This window comes from Balaenoptera borealis (genome assembly GCF_965194805.1).
Source record: "Balaenoptera borealis genome assembly, chromosome: 13".
In the NCBI taxonomy this organism is placed as follows: Eukaryota; Metazoa; Chordata; class Mammalia; order Artiodactyla; family Balaenopteridae; genus Balaenoptera; species Balaenoptera borealis.
The window spans coordinates 24,450,696-24,463,889 of NC_138870.1; the positions used below are offsets into that span (position 1 = coordinate 24,450,696).

General features: G+C 36.5%; 1 protein-coding gene and 1 long non-coding RNA gene across 13 annotated transcripts in view; one reads left to right on the forward strand and one right to left on the reverse strand.

Moving 5' to 3' along the window:
* The window catches only part of CCDC91 (coiled-coil domain containing 91), a 422,422-nt gene that overhangs the window by 26,416 nt on the left and 382,812 nt on the right, over window positions 1–13,194 (forward strand). The gene's annotated exons all lie outside the window — the stretch shown is intronic.
* Window positions 1,614–13,194, reverse strand: part of LOC309610006 — a 42,350-nt gene continuing 30,769 nt past the window's right edge. Inside the window, exon 2 of the long non-coding RNA XR_014233695.1 lies at window positions 1,614–8,019. This is a non-coding gene — a long non-coding RNA (uncharacterized lncRNA). The remainder of the gene's footprint in view (window positions 8,020–13,194) is intronic.

Below are 13,194 nucleotides of genomic sequence, written 5' to 3' on the forward strand. Positions count from 1 at the left end.
TGTTGAAGAGTTTGTCTTTTTTGCATTGCATATTCTTGCCTCCTTTGTCATAGATTAATTGACCATAAGTGCGTGGGTTTATTTCTGGGCCCTCTATTCTTTTGCATTGACCTTTGTGTCTATTCTTATGTCAATACCATGGTGTTTTGATTACTATAGCTTTGTAATATAGACTGAAGTTAGGGAGCATGATACCTCCAGCTTTGTTCTTTCTCAAGATTGCTGTGATAGTTTGGGGTCTTTTGTTGTTCCATATAAATTTTAGGATTATTTGTTCTAGTTCTGTAAAAAATTTCATGGGTATTTTGATAGGGATTGTATTACATCTCTAAATTGCTTTGGGGATTATGGCCATTTTAGCAATATTAATTTTTCCAGTTTAAGAACACTGGATGTCTTTCTATTTCTTTGTATCATCTTCAGTTTCCTTCATCAGTGTTCTGTAATTTTCAGAGTATAGGTCTTTCATCTTCTTGGTTAAGTTTTATCCTTATGAATTTTATTCTTTTCGATGCAATTTTTTTTTTTTTTTTTTTTTTTTTTTTGCTGCATTGCATGACTTGTGGGATCTAAGTTCCCCGACTAGAGAGTGAACCCAGCCCCTTGCAGTGAAAGCGTGAAGTCCTAACCACTGGACAACCAGGGAATTCCCTGATGTAATTTTGAATGGAATTGTTTTCTTGCTTTCTCTTTCTCATAGTTAATTTTTACTGTATTGAAAGGAAAAATATCTCTGTATATCTTGTATCCTACAACTTTGCTGAATTATTTATTATTTCTAATAGCTTTTTGTTGGAGACTTTAGGGTTTTTTGTACACAGTATTATGTCAACTGCAAAGAGTGACAGTTTTACTTCTTCCCTTCCAATTTACGTTTTATTTCTTTTTCTTGTCATATTGTCGTGGCTTGGAATTCCAGTACTATGTTAAATACAGGTGGCAAGAGTGGCCATCCTTGTCTTGTTCCCGATCTTAGAGGAAGGTTTTCAGCTTTTTACCTTGGAGTATGATGTTAGGTGTGGGTTTGCCATAAATGACCTTTATTATGTTGAAATATGTTCCCTCTGTACCTGTTTTAAACAGATAATCATTTAAGTTTAAACATATCCTAAAATATCTGCATTTTTTACTCCTCTCTGCTACATTTTGTGTTTTTGATGTGATATTTTACAACTTGATGTTTATCCATTTACTGATTATTGTAACTATACTTCAATTTACAGTATTTCTTCTTTTAATCTTCATTCTAGTTTATGTCTTTACTATGTATTTGCCTTTATTAGTGGGATTTTTCCTTTTCTATAGATTCTTACTTCTTGTTATAACCTTTTCTTTTGCACTTAGAGAAGACCCTTTAACATTGGTTTTAGGGTAGGTTTAGTATTGATGAACTCTTTTAGTTTTTGCCTGTATGAGAAGATATTAATTAATTAATTAATTAATTTTAATGTCTCCTTCAATTGTAAATGATAATGTTGCTGGGTAGAGTATCCTAGGTTCCAGGTTTTTCCCTCTCAGCACTTTGAGTTTATCATGCCACTCCCTTCTGGTCTGCAAAGTTTTTGCAGAAAAATCAGCTGATAGCCTAATGGAGTTTCCCTTGTATATGGCTCTTTGGTTGTCTTTTGCTGCCTTTATCTTTATCTGCCTTTCTCTATCTTTAACTTTTGCCATTTTAATTATGATATGTCTTGGTTTGAGTCGCTTTGGGTTCAACTTGTTTGGGACCCTTTGTGCTCCCTATATCTGGATATCTGTTTACTTCTTTAGATTTGGTAAGTTTTCAGCCACAGTTTTATCAAATACAATTTTGACCCCCTTCTCTTTCTCTTCTCTTCTGGCAGTCCTATAATGTGAATGTTGGTATGCTTGATGTTGTCCTAGAGATCCCTTACACTGTTCTTATTTCTTAAATTTTTTTTGTTTTTGCTTTTCTGATTGAGTGATTTCTCTTATTCTTTCAGACCACTTATACATTCTTCTTTATCACCTAGTCTGCTGTTAATTCCTTCTAGTATGTTTTTCATTTCAGTTATTGTATTCCTCATTCTGACTGGTTCTTTTCTATAATTTCTATTTAGCTTCTTGTTAAATTTCTCACTGTTTTCATCTATTCTCTTTTCTAATTCAGTTAGCATTCTTGATACTAATGATTTGAACTCTATATCTGATAAACTGTTTATTTCTGTTTCATTAGTTGCTTTTTCATTTTGTTTCCTCTTTCTCTTTCAATTGAAACAACTTCCTCTGTCTTCTCATTTTGCTTACTTTCTCTGTCTCTATGAAAGTAGGTGAAGCAGTTACCTATTTCTGTCTTGTAGGGGTGTCTTTGTTTGGGAGTTTCCCTGTACAGTCCACATGTGCCCAGTGGCTCCAGTAGGATAGCTGGATCTGACGTGAACACAAGTTACATCTTTTCCCTGGGTTGTGCTGGCAGCTATCACCTTGATAGGAGGTAGTAGGTGCTAGGGCCAGAGCCAGGTGTGGGCCAGGGCTTCTTCTCTGCTCATTGGCTGCCACCACCGATTGGGATTGGGTCTCAAGTTGCTGGAGCAGAAGCTGTGAGGGTTGGGTCTAAGCTTGCTCTGTCCCATTTAAGTATGTGCTCTATCCCCTCTCAGCACCAGCACCCTTGCCACAGATGGGAGTAGTGCTGGAGCAAGAGGGGCTGATGCAGGCACTAGGTGTCAGTTTGGGCATAGGCTGTGGTGGTCAGGCCACAGTCAGAGACCCAGACTGCTCCTGATGCTCTGCCTGTATAAGCACCGGTAATGGCTGTCCCCACCCTGTTCTGTTGTCTGCCCTAGTCTGAATAGCCTTTGTCCCTCACAGCTGAACTCTCCCCTTAGCTGCATCAGCCCTCACCCCATAGTGGAGCTCTGTTGTAAAGCAAGCCGGGTTGGAACCGTTGCTTGGTTCAGGCTGGGGTGCGCACCAGGGCAGTCACAGCAAACTGGCAAGCAACCTGCACAGTTTCAGTCTGCCCTCTCTGCCCTGTTGCAGGAATAAGCAAGCGTGTGCAAGGTCCTCACAAGCAGAGCACAGGCTTTCCACAGGTCTCCTGCTAGTCCCACCAGCCCTCCAACTGAAAAGAGGACTACTGTTTCTGGTGTCAGACCCTAGGGCTGGGCGCCTAATATGTGGCTCAAATCACTTACTTCTCAGGTAGGATCTCTACCCATGTAATCTGTCTTCCCTTCTGAGTCCCCTCCCATGAGCACAAGCCTCGACCTGATTGCTTCTCTTTCCTCCCTACCCAGTTCTGTGTGGATCTTTCTTACAGGCTTGCTTGTAAAGTGTCTTTCTGCCAGTCTCCAGTTAGTTTTCAGTGAGAATTGTTTCACTGTAAATGTATTTTTGATGTGTTCATGGGGGAAGGTGAGTTCCTCATCCTTCTACTCCAACATATTGATCTCTTCTCCTAAATTTCTTACTTGCAGACAGTGCTGGAGGTGGTTTATCTTAGCATGCAGAGCCCAGGGTACAGAATCATAGCTTCTTTCTGCTTCTTCTGGCTTCACAAATTAGAAAACTGACTCTCAGCCTTGGCTGCCTGAAATCTCTTTCTTTATCACCTGTAATATTTTTTGACCTGAAGTCTAATTTTTCTGATACTAATATAGCCACTTCAGCTTTATTTTTATTATTGATTGTATGGTTTGTCTTTTTCAGCTGTTTAGCTTTATTTTTTTTTGTCTTCATAGCCAAAATGAATTTTTCATGGCATGTAGTTAGGTCTTGATTTTTATTTAACGTGACAGTCTCTGCTTTTTAATTTAGTTCTTTAGATCCACTATATTTAATGTACTTAACAATATGGTCGAGTTTAAATATATTATTTTGCTGTTTGTTTTCCACTTTCCATTTCTTTTTCCCTATTTTCTCTAAGTTATTTTAGATTTGAGAGTTTTTTAAAAATTTAATTTAATTTTATGCTTACTAGGTGTATATTTTTGCCAATTAATTCATTGCTTTACGATCTACAATATGTATCTTTTACTTATTAGTCTAATCTTAAATAATGTCATTCCATTTCATGTACAGTGTAAGAACTTTACAACAGTATAATTCCATTTCCTCTCATCATTTGCGGTATTGATATCATTTAGTTTACTTTTACATATTCTATAAAGCCAACAATTCATTGTTATTATTTTTGCTCTGTGTAGTCAGGTATCTTTAAAATTTTTAAAAATTTAAAAATTTTATAGGGGTATAGTTGCTTTACAATGTTGTGTTAGTTTCTGTTGTACAGCAAAGTGAACCAGCTATATGTATACGTATATCCCCTCTTTTTTGGATTTCCTTCCCATTTAGGTCAACACAGAGCACTGAGTAGAGTTGCCTGTGCTATACAGTAGGTTCTCATTAGTTATCTATTTTATACATAGTATCAATAGTGTATATATGTCAATCCCAATCTGCCAATTTATCCCCCCCTTACTCCTTGGTATCCATACGTTTGTTCTCTACGTCTGTTTCTATTTCTGCTTTGTAAATAAGATCGTTTATACCAGTTTTTTCAGATTCCACATATGTGCGTTAATATACATTATTTGTTTTTCTCTTTCTGACATACTTCACTCTGTATGACAGTCTCTAGGTTCATCCACGTCTCAACAAATGACCCAATTTTGTTTCTTTTTATGGCTGAGTAATACTCCATTGTATATATGTACCACATCTTCTTTATTCATTCCTCTGTTAATGGACATTTAGGTTGTTTCCATGTCCTGGCTATTGTAAATAGTGCTACAGTGAACATTGGGGTGCATGTATCATGGTTTCCTCTGGGTATATGCCCAGTGGTGGGATTGCTGGGTCATATGGTAGTTCTTTTTTTAGTTTTTTAAGGAACCTCCATACTGTTCTACATAGTGGCTGTATCAATTTACATTCCCATCAGCAATGCAAGAGTGTTCCCTTTTCTCCATACCGTCTCCAGCATTTAATGTTTGTAGACTTTGATGATGGCCATTCTGACCGGTGTGAGGTGATACCTCATTGCAGTTTTGATTTGCACTTCTCTAATAATTAGGGATGTTGAGCATCTTTTCATGTGCCTCTTAGCCATCTGTATGTCATCCTTGGAGAAATGTCTATTTAGGTCTTCGGCCCATTTTTGGATTGGGTTGTTTGTTTTTTTGATATTGAGCTGCATGAGCTGTTTGTATATTTTGGAGACTAATCCTTTGTCAGTTGCTTCATTTACAAATATTTTCTCCCATTCTGAGGGTTGTCTTTTTGTCTTGCTTATGGTTTCCTTTGCTGTGCAAAAGCTTTTAAGTTGCATTAGGTCCCATTTGTTTATTTCTGTTTTTATTCTATTTAGGAGGTGGGTCAAAAAAGATCTTGCTGCGATTAATGTCAAAGAGTGTTCAAACTATGTTGTCCTCTAAGAGTTTTATAGTGCCTGGCCTTACATTTAGGTCTTTAATCCATTTTGAGTTTATTTTTGTGTATGGTGTTAGGCAGTGTTCTAATTTCATTCTTGTAGCTGTCCACTTTTCCCAGCACCACTTACTGAAGAGGCTGTCTTTGCTCCATTGTATATTTTGGCCTCTGTTGTTATAGATTGAGTGACTGTAGGTGTGTGGTTTTATCTCTGGGCTTTCTATCCTGTTCCATTGATCTATATTTCTGTTTTTGTGCTAGTACCATACTGTCTTGATTACTGTAGCCCTGTAGTATAGTCTGAAGTCAGGGAGCCTGATTTCTCCAGCTCCGTTTTTTTTTTTTTTTTTCTCAAGATTGCTTTTGCTATTCGAGGTCTTTTGTGTTTCCCTACAAATTGTAAAATTTTTTGTTCTAGTTCTGTGAAAAATGCCAGTGGTAATTTGATAGGGATTGCATTGAACCTGTAGATTGCTTTGGGTAGTACAGTGATATTCACAATATTGATTCTTCCAATCCAGGAGCATGGTATGTCTCTCCATCTGTTTCTGTCACCTTTGATTTCTTTCATCAGTGTTTTATAGTTTTCTGAGTACAGTTCTTTTGCCTCCTTAGGAAGGTTTATTTTTTGTTCTTTTTGTTGCAGTGGTAAATGGGATTGTTTCCTTCATTTCTCTTTCTGATCTTTTGTTAGTGTATAGGAAAGCAAGAGATTTCTGTGCATTAATTTTGTATCCTGCAACCTTACCAAATTCATTGATTAGTTCTAGTAGTGTTCTGGTGGCATCTTTAGGATTTTCTATGTATAGTACCATATCATCAGCAAACAGTGACAGTTTTACTTATTTTTTTACAATTTGGATTCCTTTTATTTCTTTTTCTTCTCTCATTGCTGTGGCCAGGACTTCCAAAACTATGTTGAGTAATAGTGGCAAGAGCGGACATCCTTGTCTTGCTCCTGATCTTAGAGGAAATGCTTTCAGTTTTTCACCATTGAGAATGAAGTTTGCTGTGGGTTTGTTGTATATGGCTTTTATTATGTTGAGGTAGGTTCCTTCTATACCCACTTTCTGGAGAGTTTTTATCATAAATGGGTGTTGAATTTTGTCAAAAGCTTTTTCTGCATCTATTGAGGTGATCATGTTTTTTATTCTTCAGTTTGTTAATATGGTGTATCACATTGATTGATTTAACTATATTGAAGAATCCTTGCATTCCTTGGGATAAATCTCACTTGATCTTGGTGTCCTTTTAATGTGTTGTTGGATTTGGTTTGCTAGTATTTTGCTGAGGATTTTTGTATCTATGTTCATCAGTGGTATTGGCCTGTAATTTTCTTTTTTTGTGATATCTTTGTCTGGTTTTGGTATCAGGGTGATGGGGGCCTCATAGAATAAGTTTGGGAGTGTTCCTCCCTCTGCAGTTTTTTGAGAGTTTGAGAAGGATGAGTGTTAGCTCTTCTCTAAGTATTTGATAGAATTCACCTGTGAAGGTATCTGGTCCTGAACTTTTGCTTTTTGGAAGATTTTTAATCATAGTTTCAATTTCATTACTTGTGATTTGTTTGTTCATGTTTTCTATTTCTTCCTGGTTCAGTCTTGGAATGTTTTACCTTTCTAAGAATTTGTCCATTTCTTTCAGGTTGTCCATTTTACTGGCACGTAGTTGCATGTACTAGTCTCTTATGATTCTTTGTATTTCTGCATTGTGAGTTGTAACTTCTCCATTTCATTTCTAATTTTATTGATTTGAGTCCTCTCCCTTTTTTTCTTGATGAGTCTGACTAAAGGTTTATCAATTTGGTTTATCTTCTCAAAGAGCCAGCTTTTAGTATTATTGATCTTTGCTATTGTTCTTTTCATTTCTATTTCATTTCTTTCTGCTCTGACCTTTATGATTTCTTTCCTTTACTAATTTTGGGTTTTGTTTGTTCTTCTTTCTCTAGTTGCAAGGTTACATTGTTTATTTGAGATTTTTCTTGTTTCTTGAGGTAGGATTGTACTGCTGTAAAATTACCTCTTAGAACGGCTTTTGCTGCATCCCATAGGCTTTGGGTCGTCGAGTTTTCATTGTCATTTGTTTCTCAGTATATTTTGGTTTCCTCTTTGATTCTTTCAGTGGTCCCTAGGTTATTTGGTAGCATGTGTCTAGTCTCCATGTGCTTGTGTTTTTTTTAGTTTTTTTTTTCCCTGTAATTGATTTCTAATCTCATATCATTGTGGTTGGAAAAGATGCTTAATATGATTTCAATTTTCTTAAACCTACAGAGGCTTGATTTGTGACCCAAGTTGTGATCTATCCTGGAGAATGTTCCATGTGCACTTGAGAAGAAAGTGTATTCTGCTGCTTTCAGATGGAATGTCCTATAAATGTCAATTAAATCTATCTGGTCTGATGTATCATTTAAGGCTTGTGTTTTCTTATTAATTTTCTGTCAGGATGATCTATACGTTGGTGTAAGTGGAGTGTTAAAGTGCCCCAGTATTATTGTGTTACTGTCGATTTCTGCTTTTATGGGTGTTAGCATTTGTTTTATGTATTGAGGTGCTCCTGTGTTGGGTGCATAAATATTTACAGTTGCTATATCTTCTTCTCGGATTGATCCCTTGATCATTATGTAGTGACCTTTCTTGTCTCTTTTTTTTTTTTTTTTTAATGTCTGAAACATTTATATTAACATATTTCCATACATATTTCCATACACATACAAATATAAGATTTTTAGAAATTTCATGTAATGTCTGAAACATTTATATTAACATATTTCCATACAAATAACCCAATGAAAGTTTAGTATTAGTTGTTTTGTTTGTTTTTTTATACTGCAGGTTCTTATTAGGCATCAATTTTATACACATCAGTGTATACATGTCAATCCCAATCGCCCAATTCAGCACACCACCATCCCCACCCCACCGCAGTTTTCCCCCCTTGGTGTCCATATGTCCATTCTCTACATCTGTGTCTCAACTTCTGCCCTGCAAACTGGCTCATCTGTACCATTTTTCTAGGTTCCACATACATGCATTAATATACGATATTTGTTTTTCTCTTTCTGACTTACTTCACTCTGTATGACAGTCTCTAGATCCATCCACGTCTCAACAAATGACTCAATTTCGTTCCTTTTTATGGCTGAGTAATATTCCATTGTATATATGTACCACACCTTCTTTATCCATTCGTCTGTTGATGGGCATTTAGGTTGCTTCCATGACCTGGCTATTGTAAATAGTGCTGCAATGAACATTCGGGTGCATGTGTCTTTTTGAATTACGGTTTTCTCTGGGTATATGCCCAGTAGTGGGATTGCTGGGTCATATGGTAATTCTATTTTTAGTTTTTTAAGGAACCTCCATATTGTTCTCCATAGTGGCTGTATCAATTTACATTCCCACCAACAGTGCAAGAGGGTTCCCTTTTCTCCACACCCTCTCCAGCATTTGTTGTTTGTAGATTTTCTGATGGCGCCCATTCTAACAGGAGTGAGGTGATACCTCATTGTAGTTTTGATTTGCATTTCTCTAATAATTAGTGATGTTGAGCATCTTTTCACGTGCTTCGTGGCCATCTGTATGTCTTCTTTGGAGAAATGTCTATTTAGGTCTTCTGCCCATTTATGGATTGGGGTGTTTGTTTCTTTAATATTGAGCTGAATGAGCTGTTTATATATTTTGGAGATTAATCCTTTGTCCGTTGATTCATTTGCAAATATTTTCTCCCATTCTGAGGGTTGTCTTTTCGTCTTGTTTATGGTTTCCTTTGCTGTGCAAAAGCTTTGAAGTTTCATTAGGTCCCACTTGTTTATTTTTGTCTTTATTTCCATTACTCTAGGAGGTGGATCAAAAAAGATCTTGCTGTGATTTATGTCAAAGAGTGTTCTTCCTATGTTTTCCTCTAAGAGTTTTATAGTGTCCAGTCTTATATTTAGGTCTCTAATCCATTTTGAGTTTATTTTTGTGTATGGTGTTAGGGAGTATTCTAATTTCATTCTTTTACATGTAGCTGACCAGTTTTCCCAGCACCACTTATTGAAGAGACTGTCTTTTCTCCATTGTATATCTTTGCCTCCTTTGTCATAGATTAGTTGACCATAGGTGCGTGGGTTAATCTCTGGGCTTTCTATCTTGTTCCATTGATCTATGTTTCTGCTTTTGTGCCAGTACCATATTGTCTTGATTACTGTAGCTTTGTAGTATAGTCTGAAGTCAGGGGGTCTGATTCCTCCAGCTCCATTTTTTTGCCTCAAGACTACTTTGGCTATTCGGGGTCTTTTGTGTCTCCATACAAATTTTAAGACGATTTGTTCTAGCTCCGTAAAAAATGCCATTGGTAATTTGATAGGGATTGCATTGAATCTGTAGATTGCTTTCGGTAGTGTACTCATTTTCACAATGTTGATTCTTCCAATCCAAGAACATGGTATATCTCTCCATCTGTTGGTATCATGTTTAATTTCTTTCATCAGTGTCTTATAGTTTTCTGCATACAGGTCTTTTGTCTCCCTAGGTAGGTTTATTCCTAGGTATTTTATTCTTTTTGTTGCAATGGTAAATGGGAGTGTTTCCTTAATTTCTCTTTCAGATTTTTCATCATTAGTGTACAGGAATGCAAGAGATTTCTGTGCATTAATTTTGTATCCTGCTGCTTTACCAGATTCATTGATTTGCTCTAGTAGTTTTCTAGTAGCATGTTGAGGATTTTCTGTATAGTATCATATTATCTGCAAACAGTGACAGTTTTACTTTTTCTTTTCCGATTTGTATTCCTTTAATTTCTTTTTCTTCTCTGATTTCTGTGGCTAAAACTTCCAAAAGTATGTTGAATAATAGTGGTGAGAGTGGGCCACCTGGTGTTCCTGATCTTAGTGGAAATGGTTTCAGTTTTTCTCCATTGAGAACGATGTTGGCTGTGGGTGTGTCATATGTGGCCTTTATTATGTTGAGGTAGGTTCCCTCTATGCCCACTTTCTGGAGAGTTTTTATCAGAAATGGGTGTTGAATTTTGTCAAAAGCTTTTTCTGCATCTATTGAGATGATCATATGGTTTTTATTCTTCAATTTGTTAATATGGTGTATCACATTGATTGATTTGCATATATTGAAGAATCCTTGCATCCCTGGGATAAATCCCACTTGATCGTGGTGTATGATCCTTTTAATGTGTTGTTGGATTCTGTTTGCTAGTATTTTGTTGAGGATTTTTGCATCTATATTCATCAGTGATATTGGTCTGTAATTTTCTTTTTTTGTAGTGTCTTTGTCTGGTTTTGGTATCAGGGTGATAGTGGCCTCATAGAATGAGTTTGGGAGTGTTCCTTCCTCTGCAATTTTTTGGAAGAGTTTGAGAAGGATGGGTGTTAGCTCTTCTCTAAATGTTTGATAGAATTCACCTGTGAAGCCATCTGGTCCTGGACTTTTGTTTGTTGGAAGATTTTTAATCACAGTTTCAATTTCATTACTTGTGATTGGTCTGTTCATATTTTCTGTTTATTCCTGGTTCAGTCTTGGAAGGTTATACCTTTCTAAGAATTTGTCCATTTCTTCCAGGTTGTCCATTTTATTGGCATAAAGTTGCTTGTAGTAGTCTCTTAGGATGCTTTGTATTTCTGTGGTGTCCAATGTAACTTCTCCTTTTTCATTTCTGATTTTATTGATTTGAGTCCTCTCCCTCTTTTTCTTGATGAGTCTGGCTAATGGCTTATCAATTTTGTTTATCTTCTCAAAAAACCAACTTTTAGTTTTATTGATCTTTCTATTGTTTTCTTTGTTTCTATTTCATTTATTTCTGCTCTGATCTTTATGATTTCTTTCCTTCTGCTAACTTTGGGTTTTGTTTGTTCTTCTTTCTCTAGTTTCTTTAGGTGTAAGGTTAGATTGTTTACTTGAGATTTTTCTTGTTTCTTTAAGTAGGCTTGTATAGCTATAAACTTCCCTCTTAGAACTGCTTTTGCTGCATCCCATAGGTTTTGGGTCGTCGTGTTTTCATTGTCATTTGTCTCTAGGTATTTTTTGATTTCCTCTTTGATTTCTTCAGTGATCTCTTGGTTATTTAGTAACGTATTGTTTAGCCTCCATGTGTTTACCTTTTTTACGTTTTTTTCCCTGTAATTCATTTCTAATCTCATAGCGTTGTGGTCAGAAAAGATGCTTGATATGATTTCAATTTTCTTATATTTACTGAGGCTTGATTTGTGACCCATGATGTGATCTATCCTGGAGAATGTTCCGTGCGCACTTGAGAAGAACGTGTAATCTGCTGTTTTTGGATGGAATGTCCTATATATATCAATTAAATCTATCTGTTCTATTGTGTCATTTAAAGCTTCTGTTTCCTTATTTATCTTCATTTTGGATGATCTGTCCTTTGGTGTAAGTGAGGTGTTAAAGTCCCCCACTATTACTGTGTTACTGTTGATTTCCTCTTTTATAGCTGTTAGCAGTTGCCTTATGTATTGAGGTGCTCCTATGTTGGGTGCATATATATTTATAATTGTTATATCTTCTTCTTGGATTGATCCCTTGATCATTATGTGGTGTCCTTCCTTGTCTCTTGTAACATTCTTCATTTTAAAGTCTATTTTATCTGATATGAGTATAGCTACTCCAGCTTTCTTTTGATTTCCATTTGCATGGAATATCTTTTTCCATCCCCTCACTTTCAGTCTGTATGTGTCCCTAGGTCTAAAGTGGGTCTCTTGTAGACAGCATATATATGGGTCTTGTTTTTGTATCCATTCAGCCAGTCTATGTCTTTTGGTTAGGGCATTTAATCCATTCACGTTTAAGGTAATTATCGATATGTATGTTCCTATGACCTTTTTCTTAATTGTTTTGGGTTTGTTTTTGTAGGTCCTTTTCTTCTCTTGTGTTTCCCACTTAGAGAAGTTCCTTTAGCATTTGTTGTAGAGCTGGTTTGGTGGTGCTGAATTCTCTTAGCTTTTGCTTGTCTGTAAAGCTTTTGATTTCTCCATCCAATCTAAATGAGATCCTTGCCGGGTAGAGTAATCTTGGTTGTAGGTTCTTCCCTTTCATCACTTTAAGTATATCATGCCACTCCCTTCTGGCTTGTAGAGTTTCTGCTGAGAAATCAGCTGTTAACCTTATGGGAGTTCCCTTGTATGTTATTTGTCGTTTTTCCCTTGCTGCTTTCAATAATTTTTCTTTGTCTTTAATTTTTGCCATTTTGATTACTATGTGTCTCGGCGTGTTTCTCCTTGGGTTTATTCTGTATGGGACTCTCTGCGCTTCCTGGACTTGGGTGGCTATTTCCTTTCCCATGTTAGGGAAGTTTTCGACTATAATCTCTTCAAATATTTTCTCTGGTCCTTTCTCTCTCTCTTCTCCTTCTGGGACCCCTATAATGCGAATGTTGTTGCGTTTAATGTTGTCCCAGAGGTCTCTTAGGCTGTCTTCATTTCTTTTCATTCTTTTTTCTTTAGTCTGTTCTGCAGCAGTGAATTCCACCATTCTGTCTTCCAGGTCACTTATCCGTTCTTCTGCCTCAGTTATTCTGCTATTGATTCCTTCTAGTGTAGTTTTCATTTCAGTTATTGTATTGGTCATCTCTGTTTGTTCTTTAATTCTTCTAGGTCTTTGTTAATCATTTCTTGCATCTTCTCAATCTTTGCCTCCATTCTTATTCCGAGGTCCTGGATCATCTTCACTATCATTATTCTGGATTCTTTTTCTGGAAGGTTGCCTATCTCCACTTCATTTAGTTGTTTTTCTGGGGTTTTTTCTTGTTCCTTCATCTGGTACATAGCCCTCTGCCTTTTCATCTTGTCTATCTTTCTGTAAC